General features: G+C 46.7%; 1 non-coding gene across 1 annotated transcript; it reads left to right on the top strand.

Moving 5' to 3' along the window:
• The first annotated feature begins 1,398 nt into the window (after nt 1-1,398).
• LOC114005712 (U6 spliceosomal RNA) lies at nt 1,399-1,505 on the top strand. Its single transcript, XR_003547547.1, has one exon. It is a non-coding gene; the product is annotated as a U6 spliceosomal RNA (small nuclear RNA).
• The last annotated feature ends 15,914 nt before the right edge of the window (nt 1,506-17,419 follow it).

Below are 17,419 nucleotides of genomic sequence, written 5' to 3'. Positions count from 1 at the left end.
CCGCAGCCACAAAAAAAAAAGATCCGCACGTCACTCACCTTCCGGAGGCCCAAGACTCTCAGGTTGTGGAGGCAGCCCAGATATTCTCGAAAGAGCGCCCCAGGAGAAACAAGCTTGACCACTGTGCCATCAAGTTCCCCCGACCACCGAGTCTGCCATGAAGAAGATAGAAGACAACCACCATAAAAAGAAAACAAACAAAAGAACCCAAAGCTGTCATAGGAGCCCTGACGTCAGACTGCACGCATGCTCAGAAGACAGTGCACAGGGGGAGTGCACAGGGGGACCAGCAGGTGGTGTGGTGATTAAGGCGCTGGACACTTCCACGTGGCCGATCACGGTTGGAGTCCTGGACCTGGTGGCTTGCTTTCTCATTTTCCCTTTCTCTCTCTCTCTGTCTCTCTCTCTGTGTGTCTGTCTCTCTGGTCAAATTAAAATAAATGAATGAATAAATAAATTAAATTAAATTAATAATTCTTTAAAAAAAAAGTGCACAGGACCTCGAGCCAGTAACACACAAGCATGGTCTCTCACATGGCAATTTTATTTTCAAAAATCATGAAAACTTAATACAACTCAGAACTGTATTAATACAAAGATGCGTGACACTAGTGGGAGACTGTGAACGTGACAGTTTCAGAAGCAGACCTCTTGCTTTGAAATTTTGCCAGAGGACATGTGCACCCACTGGCAGGAGGCAGAGAGGGAGATGTCACACCACAATTCCTTCTCCTCCATTTCTCCTTCTGGGACTTCGGGCACTCATGCACAGGTGGCTAGCATGTTTTTTCAAGCTGCCAGGTCCAGAACTCAAACCATGCAGTCAGCCATCATGCCACCACTTGGTCTTAGAAGCAGACCTCTGTAGAAATGTTTGCTGTGTTGTAATATGACCCACTAAAGGGTACATACATTAAGCATACAACTTGCATTTTTTCAGGGCCAGCTCTGTGGCCTGGTAGTTAAGTGTGCCAGCTCCCACAGTTCGAATCCCAGACCTAGAAGCTTGGGAAACATATGCGTGTGTGCATGCATACTCAGAATCCCCACAGGATGGAGAAATGGAGGAGACCAAATGGTGTGACCATGACCCATCGGTGAGTGCTTTCTCTGTCTCCTCTGCTCTGGCTGTGTCTCTCTGATAAACACACACCCTCTGGCAATTAAAAAAAATAAAAACCAAAAATACAAATTAAAATAAATAAATAAATGGGTCCGGCAGTTGGTGTGGTGGTTAAAGGCACTGGACTCCCACATGGCCATTCGAGTACTGGGCCTGGCGGTTTGCTTTCTAATGTCTCCCCTCTCTCTTTCTCGCTTACTCTGTCCTGCTCTGACCAAATTTAAATAAATACATAAAGTTAAATTAAAAATAATTCTTAAAAGAAATTAAAGACAGTGCTTGCTTCGGCAGCACATATACTAAAATTGGAACGATACAGAAAAGATTAGCATGGCCCCTGCGCAAGGATGACACGCAAATTTGTGAAGCGGTCCATATTTTTACACATCAGCTGCAGCAAATGGCTTTTTTTCCCCCAGAATTTTATTTTTATTTTTATGTGTTTTTTTTTGAGAAGTGTTTGTTTGTTTGTTTGTTTGTTTGTTTTGTATAGGGCATGTGAGCTCACCAGAAATACAGAGACAGAAAGAAAGAAATCACCCCCCAGGGGGGATGGCCGTGCCACAGTCCCTTCTCTTCCATTCTCAGGATCTTGGGCACACACGCACATGTGCCCAGCATGAGTTTAAGCTACTAGGTCCGGGACTCAAACCACGGTCAACTCCATGGGAGTCCAGTGACATAGCCATTACACTAACTGCTGGTCCCAGTTATTTTTATTATTTTAAACATTCTATTGATATGCATCATTTGGCTTATAAAGAGAATCTACTCAACATGAAATACTTCTCAGACCATTCCAGTTGAGAATATTACCCTCAACAGGTAATAAACCATTTCTGTGTCAAAAAAAAAAAGAAATTAAAGACAGAAAAGTTTTCAGATGTGTTTTAATGAAGCAGAAATAACCTTCCCCTAGGAGGACAGTAGATCAAAGGGTTTATCGGAATCCAGGATATTGCTTAGATGGGCTTTCTGTGGGCATTTCGGATTGGCAGGTTTAGAAAAAGCAGGACCAGCCCCAACCGCCACTGAGCGTATCTGCACAGTCCATGCAGGGTGTGGGGTCAGTGGGCCAAGCCCAGTAGCTGTGGGTAGCTGTCCCATAGGGCGGTGGTCACTAGGAGGCACTGTGGGTGGTAGATATCTTGGTGCAACATGCTGTGGAGCTGGGAGGAGTCGGAGATTGGAAACTGTTAGGGGTGACCGAGCCCTGCGTCTAGGATGAAAAAGTCAACCTAGGTCAAACTGGATGCTGAGGCAGCCTGATGTTACAGGAATTCACTACAGCCAAAATGACCCTCAAGCCAGTTGAGAAGCGAATTCAGTACACTACCAAATGGGGGTCATTCAAGAAGACAGATGGGGGTAGGGATGGGGGGGCTGGTAGGTAGCGTGGTGCTTAAGGCACTCGACTCTCACATGGCTGACTATGGTTCACGTCCTGGACCTGGTGGCTTGCATTCTTACTTTCTCTCTCTCGTCTCTCTCTAGTGAGCACATGAGCAAACTAAAAAGAATAATAATAATGATAAATAAAAATTAAAGAAATAATTCTAAAAAAAAGAAGGCAGACGGTTCAACTGGGAAATATATTCCTCTAACACTACTGAAGGCAGGGAAAAAAAGCAATATTAATGTCTCAAAGGAGGAAAACATGTCAGTAGATGTCACACAAGGTATCGACGGGCTAGCTCTGTGGCCCAGTGGTTAAAGCAGCCAGATCCTGGGGCCGGCAGGTGGCCTGGTGGTTAAGGCACTGGATTCCCACATAGTTGACCACAGTTTGAGTCCTGGACCTGGCAGTTTGCTTTCTCACTCTCCATCCCTCTCTCTCTGTCCCTTACTGGTTAAAGTGAAGAACAATAAAAATAATAAATAAAATAAAGCGTTTGCCCCACCAGCAAGAGCAGCCAGAGCATGGCCACTTGGGGTGAGATGGGCAGAGAATGCAAGGCCCTCTCGTTGTCAGGAGTGACTGTCTTGAGGCTCTGACTTCCACCTATCCTCCAAATGCTACTCTTCCCAGTGCCCCTTACCACCTGGGTGCTAGCATGGGAGCTGATTGTGTTAGTGGGGCCAGCTCTGCTCCAGTGCACCTGTCAGTAGGCCCCAAAGAGAGATGGCCACCCCCAAACACGGCAGCTTCTGACCCCAGGGAAAAAGGGAAACCATCTATTGTCACCCAGCATCTGACTTACTATTTGACTTCCTGCATTAACATGACTTTACTATTCCAGGTCATTCTTGCAGGAAGAGGAAGTCGCAGGTAACTTTATTTTTTATTTCAAGAACTTCCTGGAAAATCATTTATTTGAACATTTTTTAGATCTTTCCATGAGGCCTCCTCAGGGTAGCCACCTCAGCACAGTAGCTTTTCTTTTTCTTTCCCAGTTAAATTTATTTAATTTTTTATTACTCATACATGAAATCACTATACATCATTTAGATTGTGAAGAGACTCTATCCAGCATGATCTACACCTCAGCCCAGCCCAGTTGAGACCACCACCCACAGCCTCGTCAACAGGTAATAAACCTTATCTGTGTCCCACAAGTGTCTTACCTCTCCATTTCCCCCCAAATTCCTTTTCCTATGCTCTCCCCTCCCTCACTCTCTTTCCACTTTACCTCTAGTGTCCATTACAACTTTTAATACTTTTACGTTCTCTAGTCTTTCTGTCTCTACCATAGACAGGTGGGATTACATCAGATTAAGGAGTTTCTGCACAGCAAAGGACACTGTCATTAGTGTGAATTGACAACCCTCGGAATGGGAGAGAATTTTTATTAACTGTGCCTCAGAGGAGGGACTGTTAACCAGAATACACAAGGAACTCAAGCGGCTTACCCTGAAGAAAACGATTAGCATAATAGCTTTTCAGTCAGCTGTGTATTCTTTTAAGTAACCTTCAAAGCCCTTGCCTGGCTATGTTCACCAATCCTGAACCAGTTTTGTTTAGTCCCAATCAGATCACCTCACTGAAATCCCTGTCCTAAACCAGACCCTACAAACCCTATTGAACACATTCTACCCTTGGGACCAGCAGATGGTGTAATGGCTACATCGCTAGACTCCCATGTAGTTGACTGCGGTTTGAGTCTCGGACCTGGTGGCTTAAACTCACACCAGGCACTTGTGTGTGCATACCCAAGATCCAGAGAGAAGGGATTGCACTGTAGCCATCCCCTCCCCCCCGGGGGGGCTTATTTCTCACTTTCTGTCTTTCTGTCTCTCTCTCTCTGTCTTTCTGGTGAGCGCATGTGCCCTATAGCAAAAACCTCTCCAAAACCAGAAAAAGAAAAAAAAAGAACACATTCTACCCTTTACTCAGGCTTCCAACAAGTTTCTAAGACTCTGTCAAGGTCCTGGTCTCCCTCCCTTGGTGTAAGCAGCAATGATTTTGGCTTTGCTTGGTCACAGGTGGTCTTGATGGTCTTCTAGGGAAGTGGTCCTCTAGACAGTGGTCTTTTGTTCTTGCTCTGGATCTTAGTTGTGAGACCTGAACCACCATAATTTCCTAGCCCTATGTTAAATAATGCCAGACTGAGCATGCTCATGTTTCTGTCCCTAGGATAACAACTCTGGGACTGGGTATACTTCGCTGTTCTGATGTCAAACAATAATGGGAACCAGCAAAAGTAAATTAGCTTCCAGGGTCAGGAAAATCCTTCCCCTGGGAAAAGAAGCCTATAACTCAGCACCCACAGAGCTTACTGAAGAGACTGATATTAGTAACTTTCACTCCACCAATCTGGATTCCACATGGTTGACTGAAGTTCAAATTCCAGCCCCAGAGGCTAGAAAAACACACTGGGCATATGTGCATGTTTTGCCAAAGTCCCAACAGGATGGCAAAATAGAGAAGAAAGGACTGGGATGTCATCGTTCGCTATGGGGTTGCTTTCCTCCCTCTCTCTCTCTCTCTGTGTTTCTCTGGCGAGAGCATGTGCCTTCTAGCAAATTTTCAGAAGACCCACTTTGAGTCAAACGATAGGATCTCATTGTTTCTTATAGCTGTGTAATATTCCATAATATATATAGATGCCACAGTGGACACTGAGGTTGGTTCCAGTGAGATCCCATTGTTTGACTCAGACTGGACACACATAGACTTAGTGTTGAGCCAAGGTAGCCAGACATTAAAAGATACACATCGTATGCCCCCACTCAGTTCGTACTGAGTGTCTGAGAGACCTGAAGATGTGACAGTGGAGAGGATGGATGTGGATACCAGCGACAGTAAGTGGGGAAAGTGGTAGAGAGTGGGTGGTGGAGGGTGAGTGTGAGAAAAATTTTTAAAAGAAATAAAAAGTTATAAATGATAAACTTTTTTGTATGAAATAGTTCACAAGTGTGTATTTGTTCATTATCTGTCATCAAAAGAGCACTTAGCCTAAAAGAAAGGTCTGACTAGTGTGCAAACTGTTTACAATCTTTTGCAAAATTGTAGTATTGCAATTGAAATTTATTTTGTCCGTGTTTTTTGAATACACTGACTAAAGTTTTGTTTGTTTGTTTTTCTTTTTTTTTAAGGTCTACAATCCAAAAAGGATGCATGGCCTGGGCCAGCAGGTGGCAGGGCGGTTAAGGCACCGGATCTCACGTGGCTGACTGCAGGTGTGAGTCCTAGACCCCGTGGCTTGAAAAATCACATCAGGCGCATGTGTCCAAGATCCTAAGACAATGGAGGAGAAGGGACTGTGCTGTGGTCATCTCCTGGGGAGGATTTCTTACTTTCCCTTTTCTCTCTATCTGATTTTTCACTTTCCCTCTTTCTCTCTGTTTCTCCAGCAAGCACATGTACCCTATGGCAAACTGAAAAAAAAAAAAAAAAGAAAAGAAAAGAAAATACGTATCTTGAAAAAAACATGCATGGGTTCTGTAAGAGTTCAGAGTAAGACTCAGGAGTGTTCATCTCAGGAGAAAAAGGCAAGTTTATTGAGAGAGTGCCCAGGGTCTGAAGCTGGAGGTGCTTCAGCCCGCCCCATCAGGGAGTCTCAGGATGTATTTAAATGGGAGAGGTAGAAGGGAAGGATCATGATAATGGCAGGGACTGTGACCCTAGGGAAGGATCATGATAATGGCAGGCACTGTGACCTTGTGGGCCCACCTATGGGTGTCAGCTGCCAGTAAGGGAGGGCTCTGGCTGGAGCCAGAGATCTGGCCAAAGATGGCTGCAACCATCTATTTTTTGACGGGAAGTTACCTAAAGGCCACTCAGGAGCCAATCTAACAGATTTCAACTTTTTTTTTTTTTCTCCAAGATAAACTTGTACTGTACCTCCATCTTCCTGAACTCGTCCAAGTCCCCTCAGATACTCACACAGGCATGTTCGTGTGTGGCTGGAAGGAACTGCTGGCCAGGACTGCTTAGGTAGGGAATTTGTGATTGGAAAAGGGGGCAAGGGTCTTTCTTAACTTGTGTCCATTTCTGTACTTTTTGTAAATTTTTTCAAAGAGAGATTTTTGCTATAGGGCACTAGCACTCCCCAGAGAGACAGAACGTGAGAAATCACCCTCCCCATGGGGCATGGCCATGCTACAATCCCTTCTCCTCCATTCTCCTGGGATTCTGGATAGGCATGCACATACACCTGGTGTGTTTCAGGCCACCGGGTCCTGGACTCGAACCATGGTCAGCCATGTGGGAGTCCAGTGCCTTAACCAATATGTCCCTGAATTTTTTTTAAATGACCACATACTTTTAAAAGGGAAAGTTTTTTTTTTTGATGTGTTTTTTTTTTGTGTGTGTGTTTTAGCTTGCGATAGGGTTCATGCATTCATCAGACAGAGAAGAAAGCGATAAAGCATCCCCAGGGGGATGGCCACACTGCAATCCCTTCTCCTTCTGCCTCCTCTCAGGATTTTGGGCGGGCATATATGCCCAGCATGTTTTTCAAGCTGGCCATGTGAGATTCAGCTGCCTTAACCTCCATGCTACCTGACTGGCCTGGGAAAGCTTGTTATTTTCTGTTTACGTGTCTTTTTTGTTTGTTTGTTTGTTTTAACAGGCTTTGAAAATGTTCCTGATAAGGAAAAGACAGCAGTGATGTGGTGGCCTTGTGGAGCCTCTTCTGCCTCTGGCCCGGTGGCTGCCTTGGCAATGGTTGCCCTAGAAACAGGCTAAGCAGGGAGTCAGTCATCTCAGGGAGCCATGAAGGCAGTGACTCAGCAGAAAGCGTGCCCAAGTGGGTGGGAGTTCCCCACTTCCTGTGTCCGCCTGGTACTTTCAGTCTCTTCTAGAAAAACCGCAGCGAGGGTGTGCTTCCAATGTTACACTGGCAGTCTGCTGGGGTGACAGACATGGAGGCAGTTGAAGGAAGCCGATTCCCTCTCCTAGTGTTTCACTAAGTGAGTTGCTTCTCTGCGCCCTGTGGCCTTGGACGCCACAGTCCCTTTCCCGGGCTAGTCTATCCCCTAGCTTTCCTACTGTGTGCATCCTCTTCCAGATGCTGTCCTACAGACCACAGCATGGCTTGTGGTCTCGTGGAGAGTTTCCAAGAAAACCAAGGAAAAGCAGACATTGCTAGTGCTGGAACTGACATGGTTAACAGTTCAACCAAGGGACACAGGTGTGACTGGACATTTTTCTTTAAAAAAAAAAAGAGATTTTTCTTTTTTTGTTATAGGGCGTGTGTGCTCGCTGGAGAGACAGAGAGACAGAAAGTGAGAAATCACCCCCTCCCCCAGGGGTGGAATGGTCATACCACAATCCCTTCTCCATTCACTTCTTGGGACTTTGGGCACATGCACACATGCACCCAGCCCGAGTTTTAAGCTGCCAGGTCTGGGACTCAAACCACGGTCGACTACGTGGGAGTCCAGTGACATAACCATTAAATCATCTGCTGGTCCCAATGACCGGACTTCTTTCTGGATCATCCAGGGCCTGGTTTTCTTGATTGAGGGATAAACCAATGGCCAAGTTTAACATATGAGACAGGAAGAACAAAGACGCACTTGAAAGGTGACTGTAGAGGCTGGGAGGCTGTGAGCTCCTGTGCCATGCTGTGGGGGAGGCTGGCTGGCCATATGGCCTGGTCCACGGCCACTGCCACCCAGGAGAGCTGTGGCAACCTGGTCAGGTGGGCACTGGGATGTGGAGAGGCCAAGGGGGAAAGGTAACACTGGGGCTTTGTGAGGCGATGAGAGTAGAGAAGAACTTCTGAAGACTTCTGGACAAAGTAGTTCATATAACTAACTAACTGCAAATAGCTACAGAGGGGGACAGAACATATGAGAGACACTGATGGTACTGGAGAGCATGTCTTGAGGGGCTCAATCCCCCAAAGGCCAGGGAAAGGGGAGACAGGCACAGTGTTTGTAGAGATATTGTCTGAGACAAAAGACCACCAAACACAGATTCAAGCATGAAAACAGGACAAATACAAAGAAAAGCAAACCTAGGTGCGTCATAGTCAAACTGTTGAGAATCAAAAGCAAAGACCTATTAAAAGCAGTCAGAGGGGGCCAACAGATGGTGTAGTGGTTAAGGAGTTGGACTCCAACATGGTCGACTGTGGTTCTAGTCCCAGACTTGGCAATTTGAAACTCATGGGTGCATGTGCATGCATGCCCAGAATCCCAAGAGGAGAATGGAGAAGGGATTGTGGTGTGGTCATCCGCCCTGCAGGGTGGTTTCTTCTTTTCTGTCTCTCTGTCTCTCCAGTGAGCACAGATGCCCTATAGCAAAAATCTATCAAAACAAACAAAAAAAGCAGTCAGAGGATCAACTAGTGGCTCAGCAGCATGCAAAGCTCTCTGATAATGAAACCACATGGCAAGTTCCCAGGTTTGAGTCCTGAGGCCTCCCTGTGGATGCCGGCACACTCACATGCCCAGGATCCAGGCTGGCTGAGGCTGGACAAGATCATGGTGTGAAAATACTGTTGGGGTCCTTCATCCTCTCTGTGTCTATCATAAACTTCAAAAACAGCAGGTAGGGGGCGAGCAGGTGGCATGGTGGTTACGGATGCTGGACTCCCATGTGGCTGACCACGGTTCGAGGTCCCAGATCTGGTGGTTTGCTTTCTCTCATTCTCTCTTTCTCTGTCCCTCTCTGGTCAAATTAAAATAAGTAAATAAATAAAGTTAAATAAAATAATTCTTTAAAAACATCAGCGGGTAGAGGAAAAAGAGATCATCTACAAAGGTGCAATAATGAAAATGCTGGCTGACTTCAACAGAAACAACAGAAGGCAGAGGAGTGACATCTTTAAACATGTCAAAGCCCTGCTAACCTGTCATAATGTATTCAGCAAAATATCCTTTAAGAATGAAAGCAGCTGGCAGATGATGTGGTGGTTAAGGGTGCTGAACTCCCACATGGCCAACTGTGGTTCGAGTCCCAGACCTGGTGGCTTGCTTTCTCACTTCCTCTCTCTCTCTCTGTCTCCTTCTGGTCAAATTAAAATAAATAAACAAATAAATAAAGTTAAAATAATTCTAAAAAAAAAATTAGAATAAAGGCAAGTGAGGCCGGCAGGTGGTGTGGTGATAAAAGGTGCTAGACTCCCACATGGCCAACTGTGGTTTGAGTCCTGGACCTGGTAGCTTGCTTTCTCTCTCTCTCTCTTTTGCTCTGTCCCTCTCTCGTCAAATTAAAATAAGCAAATAAATAAATAGAGTTAAACAAAGATAATTCTTAAAAAAAAGAATGAAGACAAATAAATACATTTTCAGACAGTGGTTGAGGTAATGGGTGAGGCTGATACAATGCTTTTTGTACTGTAAGAGACATTACAGGGCTGGCCACATGGCCTGGTGGTTAAGGGAACTGGGTCCCACATGGCCAACTATGTGGTTCGAATCCCGGCCTTTGCAGCTTGAAAAACACTCCAGGCACATTATGCATGCCCCAGATCCTGGCAGGATGAAGAAATGGAGGAGCGGGACCAGCAGATGGCATAATGGCTATGTCGCTGGACTCCCATGGAGTCGACTGCGGTTCAAGTCCTGGATCCGGTGGCTTAAACTCATGCCGGGCGCGTGTGTGTGTGTGCCCAAGATCCCAAGAAGAGAATGGAGAAGGGATTGCAGCGTGGCCGTCCCCCCTGGGGGGTGATTTCTCGCTTTCTGTCTCTGTGTTTTTCTGGCAAGCGCACGCGCCCTATAGCGAAAACCTCTCCAAAAAAAAAAAAAAATGGAGGAGAAGGGATTGTGACATGACTACACTCCACTGGCGGGGGGTTTCTCCCTCTCCCTCTCCGTCTTTCTCTGGTGAGTGCTTGTACCCGGTGGCAATTAAACAGAAAAAAAGAAATACTACAGGAAGTTCTTTCCGCTGAAGGAAAACGGCCCCACACATGAGAAGATACTCAACATTGCACATTGTAAGGGAAGTACAAGCGGAAGCCACAATAACGCTTCACATCTGCTCAGATAGCTGCCACCAATGGGACAAACGACAGGTGCTGGGGAGAGCTAATGAATGGATAAGCACAACATGGTCCATCCATCCTGAACACAATATTTGCAGCTATCAAAAAGAGTGGAGCATTGGGCACATGCCGCTACATGGCTGAACCTCGAAATCGTCTGAAGTGAAAGTAGTCACACACAGAAGAGATCCCCTTTCAGGCCAGCAGGTGGTGTGGTGGGACTGGACCCAGGAGCTTGGGAATCACACTGGATGCATGTGGGTATGTGCCCCCAAATCCCAAGGAAACTGGAGGAGAAGGAACTGTGGTATGGACATCCCCCCCTCTCGGGGGATGATTTCTCATTTTCTCTCTCTCTGTCTCTCTCTAGTGAGCACATGTACCCTATGGCAAAAACCTAAAAAAAATCCTTTCTATGGCTGCATTTGGAAGAAATGACCAAACATAGGGTAGGCAAACATCCTAAGAAGAAGGCAGATCAGTGATCACGCCAGGCTAGAAGGGGCAGGGAGGGAAAGATGACATAATCACAGATATAAGAATGACGATGAAGTCTGCATACTTCAAATAGGCGAACCTTATGGTACATGAACGAGGTCCTAACCAAGCTGTTAAAAACCCCAGCAGGTTCAGCACAGCCCCCTTAACTAACAAATGAAAGCACGCATGTGCCTGCAGACTCCACAATATACCGTTATTTAAAGCGGTGCCCAATTCTGCCTTCTATAATGTGGGACCCAGGGAGGTCTTGGTGATGTTTCTAGTAGTGGAGATCAGGAAACAGCTGAGAACAGGCACCTACTCAAATTCTCTACTGCCTCCTACTGGGACGATGCTATATTCTCTTTATTTCCTTGACCTTCTTTTGTCTCAATTTCTTTTTCTTTCTTTCTTTCTTTCTTTCTTTCTTTCTTTCTTTCTTTCTTTCTTTCTTTTAATGTCAGAGTGCAAGAAAGAGAGAGACTCACAACAGGGGCCTGGGCATCCTTTTTCCTTCAAGTGTGCATCTTATCAGGATTCTGGGTGCACATACCTGGTATGGTTTTCAAGCCAGTGGGGCTGGGTCTTGAACTCTGGTTGGCCTTGTGGGGTCCATCTTCCTTTGTGCAATGTTTAACCACTGTGCTGCAGGGCTGGCCCCTCTTTTTTCTTTTGGAGAGGTTTTTGCTTTAGGGCACGTGCGCTCGCCAGACGGACAGAGAGAGACAGAGACACAGAAAGTGAGAAATCACCCCCCAGGAGGGAATGGCCGCACCGGAATCCCTTCTCCTCCACTCTCCTGTCGGGATCTTGGACACGCATGCACGCACACATGCCCAGCGTGAGTTTTTAAGCCACCGGGTCCGGGACGCGAACCGTGGTCGACTACATGGGAGTCCAGCGACATAAGCCATTACGCTAACTGCTGGTCCCAGGGCTGGCCCCTCTTGATCTTATTTTCTTAATTTGAGAGAGAAAGAGAGGGAGGAACTAAGATGGAAGAACAGGTTTGCAGGGTCTCTGAGAGAGAGCAGTAAAAAGGATACATCTGTGGGTAAACATGAGTAAACATGAACTATTTGAAACAACCTAAAATTGTCTTTTATGGCTTAAAATACATGAAAGTATGGCCCAGTCTGAATGGCACCCCAGACTGTGGCACTAAAAGCCATATGCCTACTGTAGTTTGAGTCCCCAGTTCGGTCAGCCTAAAAATACAGTGGGGCTGAGTCCTTGTGCCCAGGATGCCGGTCGGGAGGACAGGCAGAAGGGAACGTGGTGTGGATGCTATTTCTTTTGCATTCTCTTTCTCACACGTGTGCACAATCATGAATAAAAAAATACATATGGAAAGAAGAGAGCCAAAGGTGCACGGGGTGAAAGAAGTCGCATTGTCTGCAGGCTCTTATGCTGCTCATGGTGCATACGCAACCCCAACTCCGAGGGTGACCACAGCAGTACCAGGAGAAACTGGCGTGGGAAGAGGGCAGAAAAGGTGAAGGGAAGGAAGTATCAAGGATCGGACAAGAAAAATCAACTCTTTCAGCAAAACCACACACGGATGGGGATGACGAGTTGCTGGCTCATGGGTGCAGAGCCTGTGCTGGGAAGGAGGAAATGTTCCAGGGTGTAGAGAGAGGTGCTGTGAGCCTAACTAGTGGCTAAACCATCTTGAATGGCCCAAATGACCAATATTCTGTTAGATGGTAAAAAAAAGCACACATGATCATCTTGACAAATATAGATAGCAAAATGGAGATGGAGAGCCAGGCTGGGTCAGAGGGGAAAGAAGACCAAGCAGGACACGCTATTTTTTTTTTTTTTTGAGAGGTTTTCGCTATAGGGCGCGTGCACTCGCCAAACAGACAGAGACGTTTAAATGCATGACTGTTTTACCTTTCACACTAATGTTTTTTTGTTTGTTTGTTTTGCTTTGTTTTTGAGAGTTTTTTTTTGCTATAGGGCGCGTGCACTCGCGAGAGAGACAGAAAGCGAGAAATCACCCCCCAGGGGGGATGGTCATGCCACAATCCCTTCTCCTCCATTCTCCTCTCGGGATCTTGGGCACGCACGCACACACATGCAGCGTGAGTTTAAGCTGCCAGGTCCGGGACGCGAACCATGGTCGACTACGTGGGAGTTCAGCGACATAGCCATTACGCTAACTGCTGGTCCCAGGACACGCTATTTCTAAGAGACATACTTCATGTCCTTTTTTCCCCCAAATAATTATTTATTGGATTGTCAGAAAACTCTTGATGCATTTTTGCACAGAAAAATATATCATGACTTTTCTGACAACCCAATATTTAATTTATTATTAAAGTTATGTATTTTATTATTTATACACACACACACACACACATATTTAATTTGCCATAGGGCATGTGCACCCACCAGAGAGAGACAGAGGGAGAGAGAAAGTGAGGTCTGAGACTTGAACCGTGGTCAGTCACGTGGAGTCCAGCACCCCCAACACTATGCCGCCTGCTGGCCCTCACAGTTCACCTCTAACCAGCCTCACTGAGGTGGAAGTGTCAGTAAGTGGCACCTGTTTCACAATCAAGGGAGCGAACACAGCCCTCGCCCCATCTCCACTCCTGTCACCTCCTGCAGCCCAGCACCTGATGGCTGTCAGGAGCGATAACTTGCCACTTCCTTGGTGGCTCCCTTCACTTGGCAGAGTTATTCGCAATTCCCTGCTCCACCCTTTGCCCTCCTAAGTAGCATTCTGTGGTCTGAGCGCTCGGTCTCTATCTGTTCCCCCAGATCACGAGGCTGGCTCTGTTGACTGCATTTGGGGACAAGCTTTTGCATGGATGGAGGAATCAGTTTCTCTCAGGCAAGTACCTAGGGGTGGGGTAGCTGTATGGTATTAGCAGTGCACATGGACCGTGAAGACCCTGCCAAGGCGTCTTCCAGAGGAGCTGCTGCACCATCTTCACAGCCCCGAGCAGTGCAGGCTGCTTGGATTTACACAGTAACATAAGTGCCCAGAATAACTGAGACAATCTTGAAGAACAAACTGGAGGCACACCCCTAACTCAAACGTGAATATAGGAATCAGGCAAGCGTGGGATCACACAGGGCCCGGCAGAGACAGCAGCAGCAGGAAAGAGGCCTGGGCAAGGTCCAGCTACCTGCTTTCTGACCAAGCCCTACTATGACTTGGTGGGGACAGTCTTCTTCCTAACTGGCAGAGATTGGACGTCCACATGGGAAAAAGAGAACGTCTTTGATGCCAACCTACCCCCAGATGCAAAAACCAGCACAGACCCGAATAGAAAAAAGAAGGCGACCAAGTATCTGAAAGCCCAAGGGGAATCCTTTATCATCTTGGGGTGAGCGAAATCCCATAAACAGAACACAGAAAGCATGAACCACGACAGAAAAAGAGGATGGACTGCACTTGATTAAAACTAACTGTTCTGGGACCAGCAGTTGGTGTAATGGCTACATAACTGGACTCCCATGAAGCTGGCAGTGGTTGGAGTGCCAGACCCGGTAGCTTAAACTCATGCCGGGCACATGTGCGTGCGTGCCCAAGATCCCAAGAGGAGAATGGAGGAGAAGGGATTGAGCCATGGACATCCCCCCGGGGGGTGATTTCTTCCTTTCCGTTTCTCTGTCTCTTTCTCGTGAGCTCTGAAGATGCCTCTCAGAGGAAGGCTGGTAAGCAAATGAAGCAATGAGTGAAATTATGCAATGATCCACCCAGCAGAATGACCATGACTAAAACATGCTGATAGGGCTGGCCCTGGGGCTAGTGGGTATGGGAGCCAGATCCCACACAGCCAACAATGCAGTTCAACTCCCAGCCCCAGTGGCTTGAAAAACACACCAAGTTTGTGCGTGCATGCCCCATACCCTGACATCATAGAGGAATGAAGGGACTGTGGCATGGCCACATCCTACCGGAAGGTCTATGAGCAAAATCAGGCACCAGGAGTGGCTTGGTACAAAGTAATAGGTAACTGGAGCAGCCTTTCCCTTGGCCTTAGTGGTGCCTGTCATGAGGCCACACTCTCTGGCGTAGTTGAAAGCTATGCTCAAGCCATGGTTTGAGTCCCTAACCTGGTTGGCCTGAAAACATGCTGAGATCACATGCAAATGCCCAGACTCTCGTGGGCAGGACTAGAGAAAGTCGGGGGCATTGGGTCAAAGTCTTTATCCTCTTCAGGAATAGAAGATACCAGGGCATGATTGATGAAAACAGATCTTGGAGTAAGGAAGACATGGACCATGCAGGAGAAAGATGGGGCAATATTAGGAGTGGAGAAGTCTTCAGAAAGAGAAGGAACTTGTGTTCTGTCCATACCAGTTGTAAATGACTGAAAACAGGGCAAAAGATGAAAAACAAGTGCTTTCAGACATTGGACAACAGGTAGTGCAAGACTACCATCAGAAGGAAGATGAATGCGGTGACCCAACAGGAACCCTGGATTTCTGCCTGGAGGCCCCTTCCAGAGCATGGTATAGGAAGGGGGATTCTCAGCAGAACCAGCCGTCTTACCATCATTAGAGCCAACAAGGCAATAGCACAGGAAAAGCAGAATACCAGAATTACTTGACTAATTAGAGAGGAGTCAGGAGGCCCAGTCACTGGGGCACAGTGGTAATGCAAGTGCCCCACAAGGTTGGAAGCCATATGGTCAATCATGGGTTCAGATCCCCAGGTCAGCCTGAAACATACTGGGTGTATGGGCACCCAGAGTCTTGAGGAGCTGGAGGGCTTGGGAAGGGGATCCTACTGGGATGAGAGGCTGTTGAGGGTGCTTCTGTCTCTCCCTCTCATTTGGGGACATGCATTCTCTGTCACAAAGCACAACGAAAGAAGTCATAAACAAAGGAAGAAAGGAACAAAGAACAGGTGAGACAAATAGGAGACAAGATGGAAGGCTGAAGCCCAGTCAGTACATGCATTAAACAGAGGAACTAAGGGACCAGAAGATGGTGTAATGGTTACATCACTGGACTCACATGTAATTGACCGCAGTTTGAGTCTTGGACCCAGTGGCTTAAAATTCATGCTGGCCTGGGACCAGCAGTTGGCGTAATGACTATGTCACTGGACTACCATGTAGTTGACCGCAGTTCAAGTCCCGGACCTGGTGGCTTAAATTCACACCGGGTGCGTGTGCATGCATGCCCAAGATTCTGGGAGGACAATGGAAGAGAAGAGATTGAGGCATGGCCATTCCCCCTGGGGGGTGATTTCTTGCTTTCCATCTCTCTTTTTGGTGAGCGTACACACCCTATAGCAAAAACAAAAACAAAACTCACACTGGCTATGTGTGGGTGGGTGTCCAAAATCCCAAGAGGAGAATGGAGAAGAGATCACGGTGTGGCCATCTCCCCGGGGGTGATTTCTCACTTTCTGTCTCTGTCTGTCACACCCTATAACAAAAATCTCTCTCTCTCAAAAATAAAACAAGGGACCAGCAGTTAGCGTAATGGCTATGTCGCTGGACTCCCACGTAGTTGACCGTGGTTCACGTCCTGGACCCGGTGGCTTAAAACTCACGCCGGGTGCGTGTGCATACGTGCCCAAGATCCCGAGAGGAGAATGGAGGAGAAGGGATTGCGGCGTGACCATCCCCCCTGGGGGGTGATTTCTCCCTTTCTGTCTCTATGTCTCTCTCTGTCTGTCTGGCGAGCGCACACGCCCTATAGTAAAAAACCTCTCAAAAAAATAAAAAAATATAAAAGAACAAAACACATCAACTAAAAGACAGATTATCATACTGGTAAGCCCCAAATAGACATAAACCAGAGGAACACTGGGATGGTCCATGGCCTAGTAGTTAAGGGAGAAGATCCCACATGGTCAATCATGGTTTGAATCTCAACTCCAGAGGCTTGGAAAGCACACCAGGCCCATGTGCATGTATGTGCAAAACCCTAAGAGGATAGAGAAATGGAGAACGGACTGCAGTGTGACCATGCCCCACTGGAGGGTGCTTCCTCTCTCCCTCTCTCTCCCCATCTCTCTCTGGTGGGTGCACATGCCCTCTGGCAATTAAAATAAAATAAAACCCACTTCTTTTTTTTTAAAATTATTTTTGATTTAACTTTACTTATTTATTTTAATTTGACCAGAGAAAGAGTGAGAGAAAGAGAGAGAGAGGGTAAGCAAGAAAGCAAGCCACCAAGTCTGTGACTTGAACTGTAGTCGGCCATATGGGAGTCCAGTGCCCTTAACCACCACATTACCTGCTGGCCTGACAAAACACACACTTCTAAGTAAGTCATTGGCTAAAGAAGAAATCACAAGGGAAATCAGAAAACACAATAAACTAAAAGTATAAAACAAAGCTGTGCTTAGCAAGAAATTTATAGACGCAAATACTTACATTAGAAAAGAAGGTTGGGGCTGTGGCATGGAATGGAGGTTGAAGTGGCTGGGGTTCCCACGGGCCAACGTATACTTTTA

Source organism: Tupaia chinensis, unplaced genomic scaffold, assembly GCF_000334495.1.
Source record: "Tupaia chinensis unplaced genomic scaffold, TupChi_1.0 Scaffold144326_1, whole genome shotgun sequence".
NCBI classification, from domain to species: Eukaryota; Metazoa; Chordata; class Mammalia; order Scandentia; family Tupaiidae; genus Tupaia; species Tupaia belangeri.
Note: the sequence above shows the minus strand (reverse complement) of the source record. Positions and strands in the feature narration are given on the sequence as shown.